At 44.7% G+C, this 18388-nt stretch overlaps 1 non-coding gene across 1 annotated transcript; it reads right to left on the bottom strand.

Moving 5' to 3' along the window:
- Positions 1-4276: 4276 nt before the first annotated feature.
- On the bottom strand, positions 4277-4383 carry LOC116269366. The gene has a single exon (XR_004176828.1). It is a non-coding gene; the product is annotated as a U6 spliceosomal RNA (small nuclear RNA).
- Between the last annotated feature and the right edge of the window lie 14005 nt (positions 4384-18388).

Here is an 18388-nt window from a genome sequence, read left to right on the forward strand (position 1 = left end):
GGAGGTTGCAGTGAGCCGACATCGCTCCACTGCACTCCAGCCTCGGGGACAGACACTCCTTTTGTCTCAAAAAAAAAAAAAAAGAGAAGAAAAGAAAATCCAAGTCCACATTTGTCCTTAAAAAAAAATTCCTGTAAAGCTCTTTTTGTACCACAGCACAGAGAAGTACAATGTTACATTTGAGAAACACTATTTTGTTCATTTCCTGTGAGACAAGTTTGAATGTAAAATGGGAGGAAAAGCCTTGTGTTTTAGTTCCTTCCTGATTCCCCCTCGCCACCCCCCCGCCGAAAGGTAGGCAGGAGCTGGGGAGGAGAGGAGTTATGTATTCACTCTCCACAATTAAACACAAGTAAAAATCCACATCTATCCCCAACAGTAAAAGTCACATAACCAGCACTTTAACTATAAACACAGAAAACGTTTTATGTTGCTACAAGAGCAAATGTATAATCAAGAAAGATTCTTTGTAATGTTATCTAAAACCTGAAAAGTCTATAGTTTTGGTTGGTTGCCCAGTAAATTGAAAGGACTTTTTTTTTTTAATCTTGGGTTTCGTTTTTCTTGGTCTAAAGCCCAATCTATTGCCAGTGGTGACTCAGAAGGGATGCCTGAAATAGTTCTTCTGAAGTTATCTGTCTTTGTGTCTTATCATCCACGGATGGCCAAGACTTTCTCATGCATCTATATATTTCACAAAAGCCTAGCACAGTGTTCCCATGTTAAATGTTTGCTGAATTACAGAAAAGCATTTCAACTCATCTGTCAAATATGTGAGACAACAAATAGCATTTGGTGATGTGTCCACGGATGTGCAGTTAGAATGGTAAGGCCAAAGTAACCCAGAAGTTTCCTTTTCCCTTTTTCTTGACCAGGAAGAACTGTCCAATGAACGCTATCACTGATGAAGGAAAAGTTCTGGTAAAGATATTTTTTCAAAATATTAAGATAAAAGTAAAAGCACTTATTTTCAGAAAGTGATTATCATTAGCTAGAAAAATCGAATCACAAGGCTAGGCACGGTGGCTCATACCTGTAATCCCAGCACTCTGGGAGGCCGAGGCAGGCGGATCACAAGGTCAAGAGTCGAGACCAGCCTGGCCAACATGGTGAAACCCTGTCTCTCCTAAAAATACAAAAATTAGCCAGGCGTGGTGGCAGACACCTGTAGTCTCAGTTACTTGGGAGGCTGAGGCAGGAGAATCGCTTGAACCTGGGAGGCAGCGGTTGCGGTGAGCCAAGATCGTACCATTGCACTCCAGCCTGGGCAACAAGAGTGAAACTCCGTCTCAAATAAATAAATAAGTAAATAAACAAAACGATGTGTTTCCTCATAGTTCTGAAGGCTGGAAAGTCTTTGATAAAGACACCAGAAGATGTGGTGTGGTGTCTATGGAGGGCCTGCCTTCTGGCTAGTGAGCAGCACCTCTCTGTGTCCTCACGTGGTGGAAGGGGAAAGGCAGCCCTCTGGGGCCTCTTTCATAAGCACTAATTCCATTCATGAGGTCTCCCCTCTTTTGACCTAATAACCTCACCATGTGTCCAGAATTGGTGGGTTCTTGGTCTTGCTGACTTCAAGAAGGAAGTCACAGACCCTCGGGGTGAGTGTTACAGTTCTTAAAGATGGTGTGTCCAGAGTTTGTTCCCTCAGATGTTCAGATGTGTCTGCAGCTTCTTCCTTCTGGTGGGTTCGTGGTCTCGCTGACAGGAGTGAAGCTACAGACCTTCGCGGTGAGTGTTACAGCTTTTAAAGGTGGCACGTCTGGAGTTGTTCATTCCTCTTGGTGGGTGGGTTCATGGCCTCACTGGCTTCAAAAGTGAAGCTGCAGACCTTCATGGTGAGTGTTACAGCTCATAAACGCCACGTGAACCCAAAGAGTGAGGAGCAACCAAAAGACCTAAGGCTCCACTAGTGTGGAATGGGACTCTAGCAGGTTACCACTGCTGGCCTGCTTTTATTCCCTTATCTGACCCCTCCCACATCCTGCTGATTGGTCTATTTTACAGAGAGTTGATTGGTCCATTTTGACAGAGTGCTGATTGGTGCGTTTACAATCCCTTAGCTAGACATGAAGGTTCTCCAAGTCCCTACTAGACTCAGGATGTCAGCTGGCTTCTCCTGGTGTATCTTGCACCCGGGCTGCAGGCCAAGCTGCCCACCAGTCCCGCGCAGTGCACCCGCACTCCTCAGCCCTTGGGCGGTTGATGGGACCGAGCACTGCAGAGTGGAGGACGGCACTCGTAGGGGAGGCTCTCCGACCTCGCAGGAGCCCACGGCAGAGCGGGCGGCTCAGACATTGCGGGCTGCAGGTCCCGAGCCCTGTCCCGCAGGGAGGCAGCTGAGGCCCTGCGAGAATTCAAGAGTGGTGCATGCCGGCCGGCAGTGCTGGGGGACCTGGCACAACCTGCTGGTTTGGGTGCTAAGCCCCTCACTGCTCCGGCCGGCAGCGCAGTCTGGCGGCTCCGAGTGCAGGGCACGCCAAGCCGGGCCCGCGCCCTCTGAAACTCGCGCTGGCCTGTGAGCACCCAGCTCGGCCCGGTTCCCGCCCACGCCTCGCCCTCCGCACCTTCCCAGCAAGCAGAAGGAGTCGGCTCCGGCTCCTGCCTTGGCCAGCCCAGAGAGGGGCTTCCACAGTGCAGTGTCGGGCTGAAGGGCTCCTCAAGCGCCACCAGAGTGGATGCTGAGGCCGAGGAGTCCCCGAGAGTGAGGGCTACTAGCATGTTGTCACCTCTCACCAATGGGCCCACCTGCTAATACCATCCCTCACGTTGAGGATTAGGTTTTTAATATATGAATTTTGGGGGACACAAATATTTTGATCATAGAGAGAAGGTAAATTGGTACTGCTCTAAACTAAGGAAACAGGACTCTGGGAAATGCTCCTCCCTCCCTGGGGCTCCTAAGCTTTTCAAATATTTTCATCAGTGCCATATATCTCCCCTTAACCACTCTACAGCCCTGGATTAGACCGTAGCATAAGCCATGATTTTCAATTTGCTTATAATCTGGTGTAGAGTTTCATTCATTCATTCAACATACATGCAGCGCCTACAATGTGCCATAAATATATGCCAGAAAGGCAGAATATTTGCCAAACAAATGGTGCAGCTACTGTATGCAGTGAAATTTGGGAAGCTGTCTCTGGGGGTCGGATAGCTTGGGAAGGCTTTATCAAAGAACTGGTGATTTGAAGTCGGACTTGTAAAATGGATGGGATTTAAACTGAAGAAGGAGGAGGTAATGCTGGAGGTACAGAGGTGTAAGTAGAGGACATGAGGGAATTCAAACTGGAAAGGGGGGGTTCCAGGCCGAGCGTGGTGGCTCAGGCCTGTAATCCCAGCACTTTCGGAGGCCAAGGTGGGCAGATCACTTGAGGTCAGGAGTTCGAGACCAGCCTCGCCAACATGGTACAACACTATCTCTACTAAAAATGCAAAAATGGGCCGGGCGCGGTGGCTCACGCCTGTAATCCCAGTGCTTTGGGAGGCCGAGGTGGGCGGATCACGAGATCAGCAGATCGAGACCATCCTGGCTAACATGGTGAAACCCTGTCTCTACTAAAAATACAAAAAAATTAGCTGGGCGTGGTGGTGGGGGCCTGTAGTCCCAGCTACTCGGGAGGCTGAGGCAGGAGAATGGCATGAACTCAGGAGGCAGAGGTTGCAGTGAGCTGAGGTCGCCCCACGGCACTCCAGTCTGGGTGACAGAGCAAGATTCTGCCTCAAACAAACGAACAACAACAACAAAACAAATTTATACTTTAAAAGGGGGAATGCTGCTATGTAAATTCTATCTCAATGTTTTTTAAAAAACTAGACTATTTATTTATGATCCCTGCATGGAATTAAACTAAATGATAAAAAATTTTCTTAAAATCAAGGTAGGAGTCACTTTTTTTTTTTTTTTTTTTTTTTTTTTTTGAGACGTGCTCTTCTTTGTTTTCCCCCCTGGATTGGGGTCCTGGGGCCGGTTCCCACCCCACCCCAAGCCCCTCTCCCGGGTTTACGCCATTCTCCTGCCTCAGCCTCCCGAGTAGCTGGGACTACAGGCGCCCGCCACTTCGCCCGGCTATTTTTTTGTATTTTTTAGTAGAGACGGGGGTAGGAGTCACTTTTTAATCAAAGATTGCATTCTTTTTTTTCTTTTTTAACTTTTATTTTAGGTTCAGGGGCACATTGTTCAGTTCTGTTATATAGGTAAACTCATGTCACAAGAATTTGGTGTCCAGAACATTTCATTACCCAGGTACCAAGCGTAGTACCTGATAGGTATTTTTAAAATATGAAACACTTCATGAAATTGCATGTCATCCTTATGCAGGGGACATACTAATCTTCTCTGCATCATTCCAATTTTAGTATATGTGCTGCTGAAACTAGCACCAAAAGTTATATTCTACAGTATATGTCAAATGAAAATTGCATCTGATCTATGAATATTACTCTGGAAAAATCCCTTGAATTGTCCAGGGTATAGTAATAGTCAGGATTAATATATTCTTTACCATCTCTTCATAAATGCGGTGCAGCTAGTTTTTCCTCCAGCGTTGGAGTCCATCACTGTTGCTGTGGATCGGCAACAAATGAAGTCATTGGTTTGCATTTCAGGCCTCCCTTGTATTGAAAATACAGTTTGTGTGAACATAGTTGACTTGTCAGAAATTAAAGACATAGATGATGCAATTTCCCTGAATTATTTTTTCTGAGACTGAGTCTTGCTCTGTTGCCCAGGCTGGAGTGCAGTGGTACGATCTCCGCTCACTGCAACCTCTGCCTCCTGGGCTCAAGTGGTTCTCCTGCCTCAGCCTCTTGAGTAGCTGGGACTACAGGCATGCGCCACCACGTCTGGCAAATTTTTATTTTTATTTTTAGGTTTATCCATGTTGGTCAGGCTGGTCTCCAACTCCTGACCTCAAATGATCCACCCGCCTTAGCCTCCCAGAGTGCTGGGATTACAGGCGTGAACCACTGCACTCAGCCTTGAACTCCTAAATTCTATTTACTTCATACTATTTTATTTAATTCCTTTCCTCACTTGTATTTATCTTTTTTTTTTTTTTTTTTTTTTTTTTTGAGACGGAGTCTGGCTCTGTCCCCCAGGCTGGAGTGCAGTGGTGCAATCTGGGCTCACTGCAAGCTCCGCCTCCCAGGCTTACACCATTCTCCTGCCTCAGCCTCGCGAGTAGCTGGGACTACAGGCACCCGCCACCATGCTGGGCGAATTTTTTTGTATTTTCAGTAGAGACGGGCTTTAAGCATGTTAGCCAGGATAGTCTCGATCTCCTGACCTCGTGATCTGCCCATCTCGGCCTCCCAAAGTGCTGGGATTACAGGCGTGAGCCACTGCACCTGGCCTGTATTTATCTTATGATTAAGTTCTTCTATCTAGTCCTCGTGAACCTTAACATTCTTTCTGTATATAATACATTCTCCTGAAAAAACATAGTCTTCCCCAAGTAGATATAAGTTTTATATTTTTATTTTTTAAATCTTTTTTTTATTTTTAAAACACAGTTGAGATCATTCTGTACATACAATTTAATAGTGTCTTGCTTTTTAGGTTTTTTTTTTGTTAAGGTTTATTACATGTTCTTAAACACTGTATCTTTCATCAAGTGAAGCTATTTAGCCATACGAATGGTTACACATTTTTATTTTTTTAGTGTTCTGATATTATAAATAATGTTGCAATGGACATATATGAACATAAATCTTAGTCCTCTGATTGTACTTTTCCATATTTTAAAATCTTTGTTTATTTATTTATTTTGAGATAGGATCTCATTCTGTCACTCCAGCTGGAACACGATGGCACAGCTCACTGCAGCCTTGACATCCCTGGGCTAAGCAATTCTCCCACCTCAGCCTCCCAAAGTCTCAAAGTGCTGGGACTACAGCTGTGAGTCACATGCCAGCCTGACTGTACTTTTGGGTTTTTTTGTTTTGTTTTGTTTTGAGACAGAGTTTCGCTCTTGTTGCCCACGTGGGAGTGCAGTGGCGTGATCTTGGTTCACTGCAACCTCCGCCTCCTGGGTTCAAGCAATTCTTCTGTCTCAGCCTCCCGAGTAACTGGGATTACAGGTGGCCGCCACCAAGCCCAGCTAATTTTTGTATTTTTAGTAGAGATGGGGTTTCACTGTGTTGGCCAGGCATGTCTCGAACTCCTGACCTCAGGTGATTTGCCCACCTCAGCCTCCCAAAGTGCTGGGATTACAGGCGTGAACCACCCCACCCGGCCTGCTTGACTGTACTTTTTTTTTTCTTTTTTTTTTTTGAGACAAAGTTTCACTCTTGTTTCCTAGGCTGAAGTGCAATGGTGTGATCTCGGCTCACCACAACCTCTGCTCCCAGGCTCAAGTAATTCTTCTGCCTCAGCCTCCCAAGTAGCTGAGACTAAGGTGCCCGCCACCACGGCCGGCTAATTTTTGTATTTTTAGTAAAGACGGGGCTCCTCCATGTTGGTCAGGGTGGTCTCGAACTCCTGACCTCAGGTAATCCACCCGCCTCGGCCTACCAAAGTGTTGGGATTATAGGCATGAGCCACCGCGTCGGCCAACTGTACTTTTAAGTGTGGTTTATATGCTCACTATAATAGAATGGTTTTTATGTGAAGAAATGGTCTATGTGGGAAACTGATAGCTCTTAGTCATTAAGTGGAAAATAAATTGTGTTTTTTTGTTGGTTTTTTGTTTTGTTTTGTTTTGTTTTGAGATGGAGCCACCCAGGCTGGAGTGCAGTGGCGCGATCTCAGTTCACTGCAACCTCCGCCTTCCAGGTTCAAGCGATTCTCCTGCCTCAGTCTCCCGAGTAGCTGGGATTACAGGCATGTGCCACCACGCCTGGCTGATTTTTGTATTTTCAGTAGAGACGGGGTTTCACCATGTTAGCCAGGCTGGTCTCGAACTCCTGACCTCAAGTGATTCACCTGCCTCGGCCTCCCAAAGTGATAGGATTATAGGCATGAGCCACTGCACACGGCCAATAAATGCTTTTTGAGGATTGCCTTGGGATAGTGAGATTTTAAAGGGTTCAAATGCTAGGAGAAATGACATTTGAGGGGTGTTCAGTTTTTTATCTTTTTATCTCTTCATCAATTTTCAACTTTTGTCTTTGTTCATGCCTCTCATCTCTGAACATTATATCTACTATTTTTTTTTTTTTTTTTGAGACAGAGTCTTGCTCTGTTGCCCAGTCTGGAGTGCAGTGGCGTGATCTCGGTTCACTGCAACCTCTGCCTACTGGATTCAAGCAATTCTCCTGTCACAGGCTCCCGAGTAGCTGGGACTACAGGCGCATGCCACCATGCCCGGCTAATTTTTTGTATTTTTAGTAGAGACGAGGTTTCACTGTGTTAGCCAGGATAGTCTTGATCTACTGACCTCATGATCTGCCCGCTTCAGCCTCTCAAAGTGCTGGGATTACAGGCATGAGCCACCACACCCAGGCAATCTACTCAGGATTTTTTATGGGATTCTTAAATAAGAACCTGTAAGTGCCAAATCTCAAAATTTCCCCCATTTCTCACAACAGCAGTTGTCCTGGCCTCACCCAATCCTTTTGATTTCTTTTTTTAAAAAAGCCAAAAATCAAACAAAAGTGTTGGGATTTAAAACCAGATTTAATATATCTGCTAAGTATTAAAGGTGCTACCAGTAGGTACAATACTACTAGGTACTAAGTCGATAATTCCATTCATAGTTTGTTTTTTTTTTTTTTGCCAAGTTCTGTTGGTCTCCTCTTTAGTGTATCCCAGACCATTCCTACCAACATTACATGCCAATCTTCCTTGATGCAAGTTTTCCTTTTACAGTCATGATCTTTCTTTCTTTTTAGAGATGGGGTCTTGCTATGTTGTCCTGGTCTCAAACTCCTGGCTTCAAAATAGGAAGATCTGTTTCTCTTGTATTCTCTTTGGATGGCTGCTGGACCACTGTTTCTGTGCACAAACAAAGGGGCAGAGCTGAGGAACAGTCATTCCTCCTCGCTGTCCACTATCTGTTGCCAACATGGTTATTTTCATCTTTTTGCCACAAGCTCATTGCTCACAGCATTTTCCCTCTCGTGTACCTGCTGCCTCCTGATTCTCACACATATGAGTGTGACCCTGGACAGGTCCTTCTGTTCAGAGCTGAAGCAATATGAAGAGACTTCATAGCTTTTTATCTACTTAGTTAGATCTTTTGACTTATCTGCATAACTTTTGTAAAGTTACAAAACTTAAGTAGAGTTTTGGCCCATAATAAATAACCACCTTAGAAACTCTAATCGAGGTAAGTAGACCAATTTCCTAAGTGCTCTCTAATTATGTTTTTAAATTTATTGTCAAACCAACTATGACCATAAATTGAAGTGCTGTGGTTAGAGGATACATTTCTGGTCAAATGAATCACAAACTCATGTCAGCTGGTCAAGGAATAATATGCTATTTTCAGTTTTTATAGTAGTAGGAAGCAATAAATGACAAGGAGTCACATGCAATAAAGCTGTTATCAGTCTCTGAGAAAAATCTCATATATTAGTAGTTATGTTATAGCTATACCAACCTAATAAATTCAGATGTCTTTTGCATATTAGATTACTTTCCCACCACAAGCATGCTACAAATAATGTTTGTCTTTCTGAAGACAAACATTTGTCACAGTCATTCCTACCATTCTTGCATGAATCACACTGGTTCATCTGCTATGACTTAGAAGATTATGGCCAATGGTCAACACAAGCCAAAGTGATAAATGTGCAGTTAGCTCATGTGAAAGCCCATGTAGACTCATTTCTGGAACAACGGGAGGAAGATTTATGGTAGTAAGGCAGTGGCATGTGTGAGAATTTTCATAATGGTGGAGTTGAGACATGGAGGAATTGGGGTGAGAGGTTAGACCCATCAAGTTTAGAGAGAACTGCTGAATCAAGCTCATGGCAGCAAGCCAGGGGCAGTAGCTCGCGCTTGTAATCCCAGCTTCTTGGGAAGCTGAGGCAGGAGGATTTCTTGAAGCCAAGAGTTTGTGATCAGCCTGGGTAACACAGCAAGACCCCGTCTCTAAAAAAAAAAGTTAAGAAAAAAAAGAGGCCAGGCGCGGTGGCTGACGCCTGTAATCCCAGCACTTTAGGAGGTTGAGGTGGGTGGATCACCTGAGGTCAGGAGATCGAGACCATCCTGGCTAACACAGTGAAACTGCATCTCTACTAAAAATACAAAAAAAAAAAAAAAAACCAGCTGGGCGTGGTGGCATGCGCCTGTAGTCCCAGCTACTTGGGAGGCTGAGGCAGGAGAATCCCTTGAACCCAGGAGGTGGAGGTTGCAGTGAGCCGAGATCTCGCCATTGCACTCCAGCCTGGGCAACAAGAGTGAAACTCCATCTCAAATAAAAAGAAAAAAAAGAAAGATACAGAGTAAAGGAAGGTTTCAGATCGATGCTAACCTAGGTCCCCAAATTCACCCAGTGGGCATACTGTGGGTTCTATGGCACATGAGGGCCCCCAGCCCTGGTTTCAGCACTGGGCAGCTCTGCTGTTAAATGAGTGGAGTCATAATTTTATCTCCTTTCCTTAGAGGACTCTCAAAGTCACTGAGGTGACAGGTGACAACAAGAGTTTATAAAAATCTTGATGATGTCCTATACATCAAGGAACACATTTTAAGTTTTTTTCAAAAAGACAATTATCATTAGTAAGAATGCTAAATAATTCATACCACTACTCTCTATTTTTTTTTTTTTTTTTTGGAGACAGAGTCTCGCTCTGTCACCCAAGCTAGAGTGCAGTGGCAAGATCTCAGCTCACTGCAATCTCTGCCTCCTGGGTTCAAGTGATTCTCCTGCCTCAGCCTCCTGAGTAGCTGGGATTATAGGCACGCGCCACCACACCGAGCTAAATTTTGTATTTTTAGTAGAGATGGGTTTTGTCATGTTGGCCAGGCTGGTCTCGAACTCCTGACCTCAGGTGATCTGCCACCCTCGGCCTCCCCAAGTGCTAAGGTTACAGGCATGAGCCACCGCACCTGGCCCCATTACTCTCTTTAAGGTGTCATGTAATTGAAGAAAATTCATTTTCGTGATGTAGATAAAAATCAGACACTACCAATTGCCCGAGTTGTTCTTATTTGTATCCAGGCCCCTCTTAAATTTTTTCACCACCAATAAGGACAAAGCAACTACAAATGCCAGAGATCCCAAGATCTCAAGAGTGGCCCTTGGCATGGAGTAGAGGCACAAGGTTAGGGGCTGTCCCATTGAGGTAGGTTTGATTTTTTATAGGCTTGGGACAGGACTTGTGGTGAGGGAAGAAGTTCAGTTCAGTTTCCTATTATGGTAACTGGCCAATTTTAACACACACTTTACAAATTATGTTTCATTTTGGTGAAAATGCACTTTGGAATTAATCATAAGAAGAATCTTGAGAAAGATGCAGAAAGTAAATCTACTTTTCTGCTTATCATTATGAAGCATAATGTTTACTTTTTTTTTGAGACAGAGTCTCTGCCGGGTGCGGTGGCTCAGGCCTGTAATCCCCGCACTTTGGGAGGCCGAGACAGGCAGATCACCTGAGGTCGTGAGTTCGAGAGCAGCCTGACCAACATGGATAAACCCTGTCTCTACTAAAAATACAAAATTAGCTGGGCGTGGTGGCACATGCCTGTAATTCCAGTTACTCAGGAGGCTGAGGCAGGAGAATTGCTTGAACCCAGGAGGCGGAGGTTGCGGCGAGCTGAGATGTCACCATTGCACTCCAGCCTGGGCAACAAGAGCGAAACACGGTCTCAAAAAAATAAAAAATAAAACATACAAATAAAAATACAAAAAATTAGCCGGGTGTGGTGGCGGGCACCAGAGTCCCAGGTACTCTGGTGACTGAGGCAGGAGAATGGCGTGAACCTGGGAGGTGGAGCTTGCAGTGAGCCGAGATCGTACCACTGCACTCTGGCTTGGGTAACAGAGCGAGGCTCCGTCTCAAAAAAAGAAAGAACGAAAGAAAGAAAGATAACATTCTTAGATAATTTCTACCCAATAAAGAATTCAAGGGCCAGGTGTGGTGACTCAAGCCTATAATCCCAGCACTTTGGGAGCCAAAGGTGAGAGGATGACTTGAGCCTTAGAAGGTAGAGGTTGCAATAAGCCAAAATTGAGCTGCTGCACTTCAGCCTCGGTGATAGAGTGAGACTTTGTCTGAAAGAAAGAGAGAGAGAAAGAAAGAAAGAGAAAGAGCTGGGTGTGGTGGCTCACATCTGTAATCACAGCACTTTGCGGGGCTGAGGTGGGAGGATCACTTGAGTTTAGGAGTTTTAGATCATCCTGGGCAACACAGCAAGACTCTGTCTCTACAGAAATTTTAAAAAACAAGCTGGGTGTGGTGGTGTGAGCCAATAGTCGCAGCTACTCAGAAAGGCTGAGGCAGGAGGATCCCTTGAGTCCAGATATGCAAGGCAGCAGTGAGCTATGATCAGGCCATTGCATCCCAGCCTGGGTGACAGAGTGAGACAGAAAAAGAAAGAAAAGAGAGAGAGAGAGAGAAAGAGAAAGGAGGAAGGGAGGGAGGGAGGGAGGGAAAGAAAGAAAGAAAAGAATTCAAGAAAACAAGGATCATGTTATCATACAGGAAGAGTCTTAAATTTATTTGAAAAGGTGAGAAATTGGAGAATTTAGATGTTCTGACTATTGTCAATCTCTTGTGGCTCTTCAGATGGATAGCAAGACCCAGGCTGCTATCACACACAGGTGTGCTGCCATAGCCTGAGATGCTCTGATCTAGAAAACTTCTAGAGGACTTGAAATACAGCTGAGGTAACTCTTTCCTCTCCAAAGTTACAAGAGTTCCACAGAACTACTCCTACTCCAAACAATAAGATTCCTGTATCAAATGCAATAACAGTTTAAAATATAGGTTGGTCAGGCTGGAGGCGGTGGCTCATGCCTGTAATCCCAGCCCTTTGGGAGGTTGAGGTGGGGGGATCACCTGAGGTCAGGAGTTCAAGATCAGCCTGGTCAACATGGTGAAAGCCCAGTCTCTACTAAAATTACAGTGGTGGGTGCCTATAATCCCAGCTACTCGGGAGGCTGAGGCAGGAGAATCTCGCCATTGAGCAAGACTCCATCTTAAAATAAATAAATAAATAAATAAAATATAGGCTGGTCTGTGTGCAGTGGTGTTTACAACTAAGATCACCACGAGTTACAGATTTCTTTGTTCCTTCTCCACTCCCATTGCTTCACTTGACTAGCGTAATTCTTCCAAAGAAAATAGCTAGGCACCAGAACAAAAGATAGAACTCAAAACTGGAGTATGACAAGATGTCAAGGAAGCCTGGGGGGGTACTGTACCCAGATACAAGTTCTAATGGCCATGGACTGGCATTTTATTATTTATTTATTTATTTATTTATTTATTTTTTTGAGACGGAGTCTGGCTGTGTCGCCCAGGCTGGAGTGCAGTGGCGCGACCTCGGCTCACTGCAAGCCCCGCCTCCCGGGTTTACGCCATTCTCCTGCCTCAGCCTCCCGAGTAGCTGGGACTACAGGCGCCCGCCACCACGCCCGGCTACTTTTATATTTTTGGTGAGGCGGGGACAAGAGTGTTAGCTGGGATGGTCTCAATCTCTGGTACCATTGATCCGCCTCGGCCTCCCAAAGTGCTGGGATTACAGGCGTGAGCCACTCATGCATTTTATTTTTTGAGACGGTCCCAAGCTCTGTCGCCCAGGCTGGAGCGCAGTGGCCCAATCTCAGCTCACTGCAAGCTCCGCCTCCCGGGCTCAAGTGATTCTTGTGCTTCAGCAACCCAAGTAGGTGGGATCACCTCAAGTGATCTGCCCATCTTGGCCTCCCAAAGTGCTAGCATTACAGGTGTGAGCTGCCGCACCGGGCCCAAGCCCAGAAATTTGTGTAAAAGTGGGCCCTGAATAAGATGATATCCGTGAAAGCCGTGACAGAGTTAATAAAATCTCCTTTGGAACTTGCTTTTTTTATAATTCAAGGCACATGGAATGTCTAACGAACAGTTGCACTTTGCTAAAAATGTGTTCACAGTGAAAAATTACAGAGCATGTGAGGAAGTGATCTACAGGGGAGTCAGGAAGCAAAATGGGAGAATTAGCACCCTGAGAAACTGAGACAGTAAATGATAAAATAAGAAACAACAAAAGAAAACAAAGAGGCCATCAAAATAAAGTACAAAAGGAAGCTTGATGAGAAAGTAATAATGCTCTGTTAGTAGAGATGTTAGAATACGACCTAAGTGTACATACTCCTACAAACTCACCAGTTCATAATGGATTCAAATTGGAAACTAGAGGCCGGGCGCGAGGCAGAGCAAAGCCTGTAAATGCAGCATGGGAGGCCGAGACAGAGGCGGATCTGAGTCAGAGAAGTCAAGGGTATTATCCACCAGTGCAAACATGGTGAAACCCCGTCTCTACTAAAAAGTACAAAAAGGGCAGTGGTGGCTCAAGCCTGTAATCCCAGCACTTTGGGAGGCCGAGGCCAGGCGGATCCACGAGTCAAGATGAGACCATCCTGGCTGCTGCAGTGAAACCGGAACTACAATAGAAGCCTAAAGACAAATGGCAGGAGGCCGAGGTGGCTGAGCATGCAGATCCCAGCCAGCTACTCCCAGGAGGCTGAGGCGAGGAGAATAAATGAACCCGGGAGGCCAGGCTGCAGTGAGCTGAGATCCGGCCACTGCGCTCCAGCCTAGGCTGACAGAAGCCCGAGATCCGTCTCAAAAAAAAGAAATACAAAAAGCAGCGGGCAAAGTGGCGGGGCGCCTGTAGAATCCCAGCCCTTGGGAGGCTGAGGCAGGAGGAAATGCGTGAACCGGGAGGCAGAGGCTTGTAGTAGGCGGGAATCTGGCCCTGCACTTCTCCTAGCTGGTGATAAAATGAAACTCCGATCTCAAAAAAAAAAATGAAAGCTTGAAATGCTTTTGAGGACGTTACCACGACCAATTACCTGGGAAAAGAATTATGAATTATGTGACTCTCATTGGATTTTATTATCTCATTGGATTTTATTATCTCATTGGATTATGTGACTCTCGTTGGATTATATTAAAAGCCATGTGACAGGTTTAGCTTAGATGATAAATGCATACATTTTTCATTGATTTTGAGCTGCTATACAAATAAATTTTTTTCAGAGAAATGTTTTCTGGGCTGGGCGCGGTGGCTCACGCCTGTAATCCCAGCACTTTGGGAGGCCGAGGCAGGTGGATCACCTGAGGTCAGGAGTTGGAGACCAGCCTGGCCAACATGGTGAAACCTTGTCTCTACTAAAAATACAAAAAAAAAATTAGCCCAGTGTGGTGGCAGGCGCCTGTACTCCCAGCTACTCGAGAGGCTGAGGCAGGAGAATCACTTGAACCTGGGAAGCGGAGGTTGCAGTGAGCCAAGACCACGCCATTTTACTCCAGGCTGGGGACAAGAGCGAGACTTCGTCTAAAAAAAGAAAAAGTTTTTAAAGTTTTAACTTGTTTAAATTAATAAAATAACATAACTTTTTTTTTTTTTTTTTTTTTTTGAGACAGAGTCTTGCTCTGTCGTCCAGGCTGGAGTGCAGTGGCACAGTCTCAACTCACTGCCAGCTCTGCCTCCCGGGTTCACGCCATTCTCTGGCCTCAGCCTCCTGAGTAGCTGGGACTACAGGCGCCCACCACCATGCCCAGCTAATTTTTTATATTTTTAGTAGAGACAGGGTTTCACCATGTTAGCCAGGATGGTCTTGATCTCCTGACCTCGTGATTCACCTGCCTCGGCCTCCCAAAGTCCTGGGATTACAGGCATGAGCCACCACACCCGGCCACACTATTGATATTCTAGCAGAGTCTTTTCTGGGTCTTTTTTCCTGAACGATGTTTGGTTTTTTGTTTTTGTTTTTTTGTTTTTGTTTTTTTTGGAGACAGAGTCTCACTTTGTCACCAGGCTGGAGTGCAGTGGCGTGATCTTGGCTTACTGAAATCTCCGCTTCCCAGGTTCAAGCGATTCTCCTGCCTCAGCCTCCCAAGTAGCTGGGATTACAGGCATGCACTACCACGCCTGGCTAATTTTGATTTTTAGTAGACATGGGGTTTCTCCATGTTGGTCAGGCTGGTCTCGAACTCCCGACCTCAGGTGATCCACGCACCTTGGCCTCCCAAAGTGCTGGGATTATAGGCATGAGTCACCGCACCTGGCCCTGAACAATGTTTTCTTACGAAGTTGAACTTACACTGAAATACTGTTTAGTATGCCCTTTGTTTTATAAATGTAACCTACATCATACACATTTTCCCATGTCCTTAAAACTTGCTATAAGTATAGTTTAAATGATTATATAGTATTTCTTCCTGGATACACCATTTATTTAATAATTCTCATTATTGCATATTTAAATTGCTTCCTTTTTTTCATTGTTATAACTCTTCAATAAATATTTGTGCATTAGTCTTTGTTTATGGGTTTAACTATGTCCTTAGGCTACATCTATAATTTTTAAAATCAAGGGACAAGCCTTGATCTTTACAATTCATGTATTCAAATGTATTTTATTTCAATTCAACAAAATCCACTGAGCATTCACTAAATGCCACATAACTTTTCCCTAGACACTTATTATTTGTCTTTGTTTTGTTTTTCTGATTGTCAAAGTCATCACATAGATAATTTGGAATATATATGTGTGTTTTTCAAAAAGGAAAAGCCAGGAAAGAGGAAGCATCAATGAATTCAGCTATTTTCTATGTTCAGTTTGTAGGATCTAAGCCAACAAAAAGAAAACTCCAAATCGAAGAACTTTTGCTGGGCATTAAAAAATTTGCAAAGTGCACGGTGGCTCACACCTGTAATCCCAGCACATTGAGAGGCCAAGGCAGGTGTATCACTTGTAGTCAGGAGTTTGAGACGAGCCTGGCCAACACGGTGAAACCCCGTCTCTACTAAAAATACAAAAATTAGCTGAGTGTGGTGACACGTGCCTGTAATCCCAGATACTCTGGAGGCCGAGGCATGAAAATCGCTTGAATTTAGGAGGCAGAGATTGCAGTGAGCTGAGACTGCTCTACTGCACTCCAGCCTCGGTGACAGAGTGGGACTCTGTCTCAGCAAAGCAAATAAATAAAAAACTTTAAAAAGTAGACCAGGCATGGAAGTTCATGCCTGTAATCCCAGCACTTTGGGAGGCTGAGGCTGGTGGATCACCTGAGGTCAGAATTTTGAGACCAGCCCGGCCAATATAGTGAAACCCCGCCTCTACTAAAAATACAAAAAATTAGCTGGGCGTGATGGCGGGCACCTGTAATCCCAGCTACTCCAGAGGCTGAGGCGGGAAAATCGTTTGAGCCTGGGAGGCAGAGGTTTCACTGAGCCGAGATTGAGCCATTGCACTCTAGCCTGGGCAACAGAAGCGAAACTTCGTCTCAAAAAAAAAAAAAAGTAAAAATTTGCAAAGCAAGTTTGCTGCATGGGTACAAAGGTGATGGAGTGCTGGTTTATTTCACTTGATCTTTGGAATATGTCTGCACCAAATCAGTAAGGTAAGTCAAATTACCACCTTTCCAGACTTTCTTCCTGCTATAATTCTGTATTTGGTGGCAATTTTTATAACAACATTAAAAAACTATGTTGGTTTACCAAAATGTCTAATCAACCAAAACATACACGTTTCAGAGCTGTGTTTACAAACTCCAGCTCTTCATTACTTACTTCAACTAAAAGAAACACTAACCCTCTAATCAAATAAACCAAATTTACTCACAGCAACAATTTCCTGGAAAACCTAAATTTAAAAAACAATTAAGTTGAACTTATTTCAAATAGGCCAATTGATTTCCATTCTGTCTTAGACACAGAGGTAGATAGACTATTTTATGTCTGTTTAGATTCTGCCATAGCAGAGAAAATGATTTAAAAGTCATAGTGCTGGCTGGGCGTGGTGGTTCATGCGTGTAATCCCAGCACGTTGGGAGGCTGAGACTGAGGTAGGCGGATCACCTGAGGTCAGGAGTTCGAGACCAGCCAGACCAACATAGTGAAACCCCATCTCTACTAAAAATATAAAATTAGCCAGGCGTGGTGGCATGCGCCTGTAATCCCAGCTACTCGGGAGACTGAGACAGGAGAATCACTCGAACCTGGGAGGCAAAGTTTGTAGTGAGTCAAGATTGCGCCATTGCACTCCAGCCAGGCAACAAGAGTGAAACTCCATCTCAAAACCAAAAATAATAAATAAATACATGTTGTAGTGCTAACACCTAGAAATAAAGCAAAAGGTTACAGACAGAGCAGGAGTGATAAATCAAAGGACAATAGTTGTGTTATGAAGTTACCTGCTCCAGTGCTCAGTTCTCCTAGCATACAACTCTAACCTCACGGCCGCTGCTTATGGTTGTTTGTGCCCTGAATAATCCCAGGGGGCGCCATTCACAGCAAGCCCTGGCAGAGGACTCAAGCATTGTAATTCAATAATGCAACAGACTGAGATGACTTCAGAAAGAATAAATGACAGTAGTTTATTATATGAAGGGATATATTTCTGAAGAAACAAAGAAAAGTGACAATTGTGTATACAGTTGAGAAAAACGAAACACCTTTTTTGCAGGGAAATGTCTTTTGCCTTGTGCGCCAGTCTAGGCTGGAACCATCTGCAAATTTTTGAAAGTACCCTGCAAAAAGCTGAGGCTGTCAGTGTCTGTCAAAAAGTAATGTGGGGAAATAGAAATCTAAGACATTTAAGAAAATAGAAATTACTTCAACTTAGTGCCTAAATAATCCCTTAAACAATGCTCAATGGTGAGGAAGAGGAAACGCAACATGAATAACAGGAAAAACTACAAGCTGGTCTTCACTTTGCAAGAATAGTTTCTCTTGTGCTTCCACTGCTCGCCTACCACTTCAGCCTTTTCACACCATTGGCCGAAATAAATAACTAAAACAATGTTTTTACATTTTTTTTAGACACAAGGTCTTATTATGTTGCGTAGGCTGGATTCTAATTCCTGGGCTCAAGGGATCCTTCTGCCTCAGCCTCCTAAGTAGCTGGCCCTGTAAGTATGGCCCACTACTCCCAGGTAATAATTTAAAAATATGAGAAACCATGGGGATAGATTCCAACCCTCTGTCTTCCAGCCTGGGCAAGCCCAATAAAGAGTCAGGTTGGATGCAACCAGGTCTCATGGATGTCTTCCAAGGCTGGTTTGCTGAAAATGGCAGCTTCCCCTGCCTTATTTTTATTTATTTATTTATTTATTTTTGAGACAGAGTCTCGCTCTGTGGCCCAGGCTGGAGTGCAGTGGCATGATCTCGGCTCACTGCAAGCCCTGCCTCCCAGGTTCACACCATTCTCCTGCCTCAGCCTCCCCAGTAGCTGGGACTACAGGCGCCCGCCACCACGCCCGGCTAATTCTTTGTATTTTTAGCAGAGACGGA

Source organism: Papio anubis, chromosome 10 (genome assembly GCF_008728515.1).
Source record: "Papio anubis isolate 15944 chromosome 10, Panubis1.0, whole genome shotgun sequence".
In the NCBI taxonomy this organism is placed as follows: domain Eukaryota; kingdom Metazoa; phylum Chordata; class Mammalia; order Primates; family Cercopithecidae; genus Papio; species Papio anubis.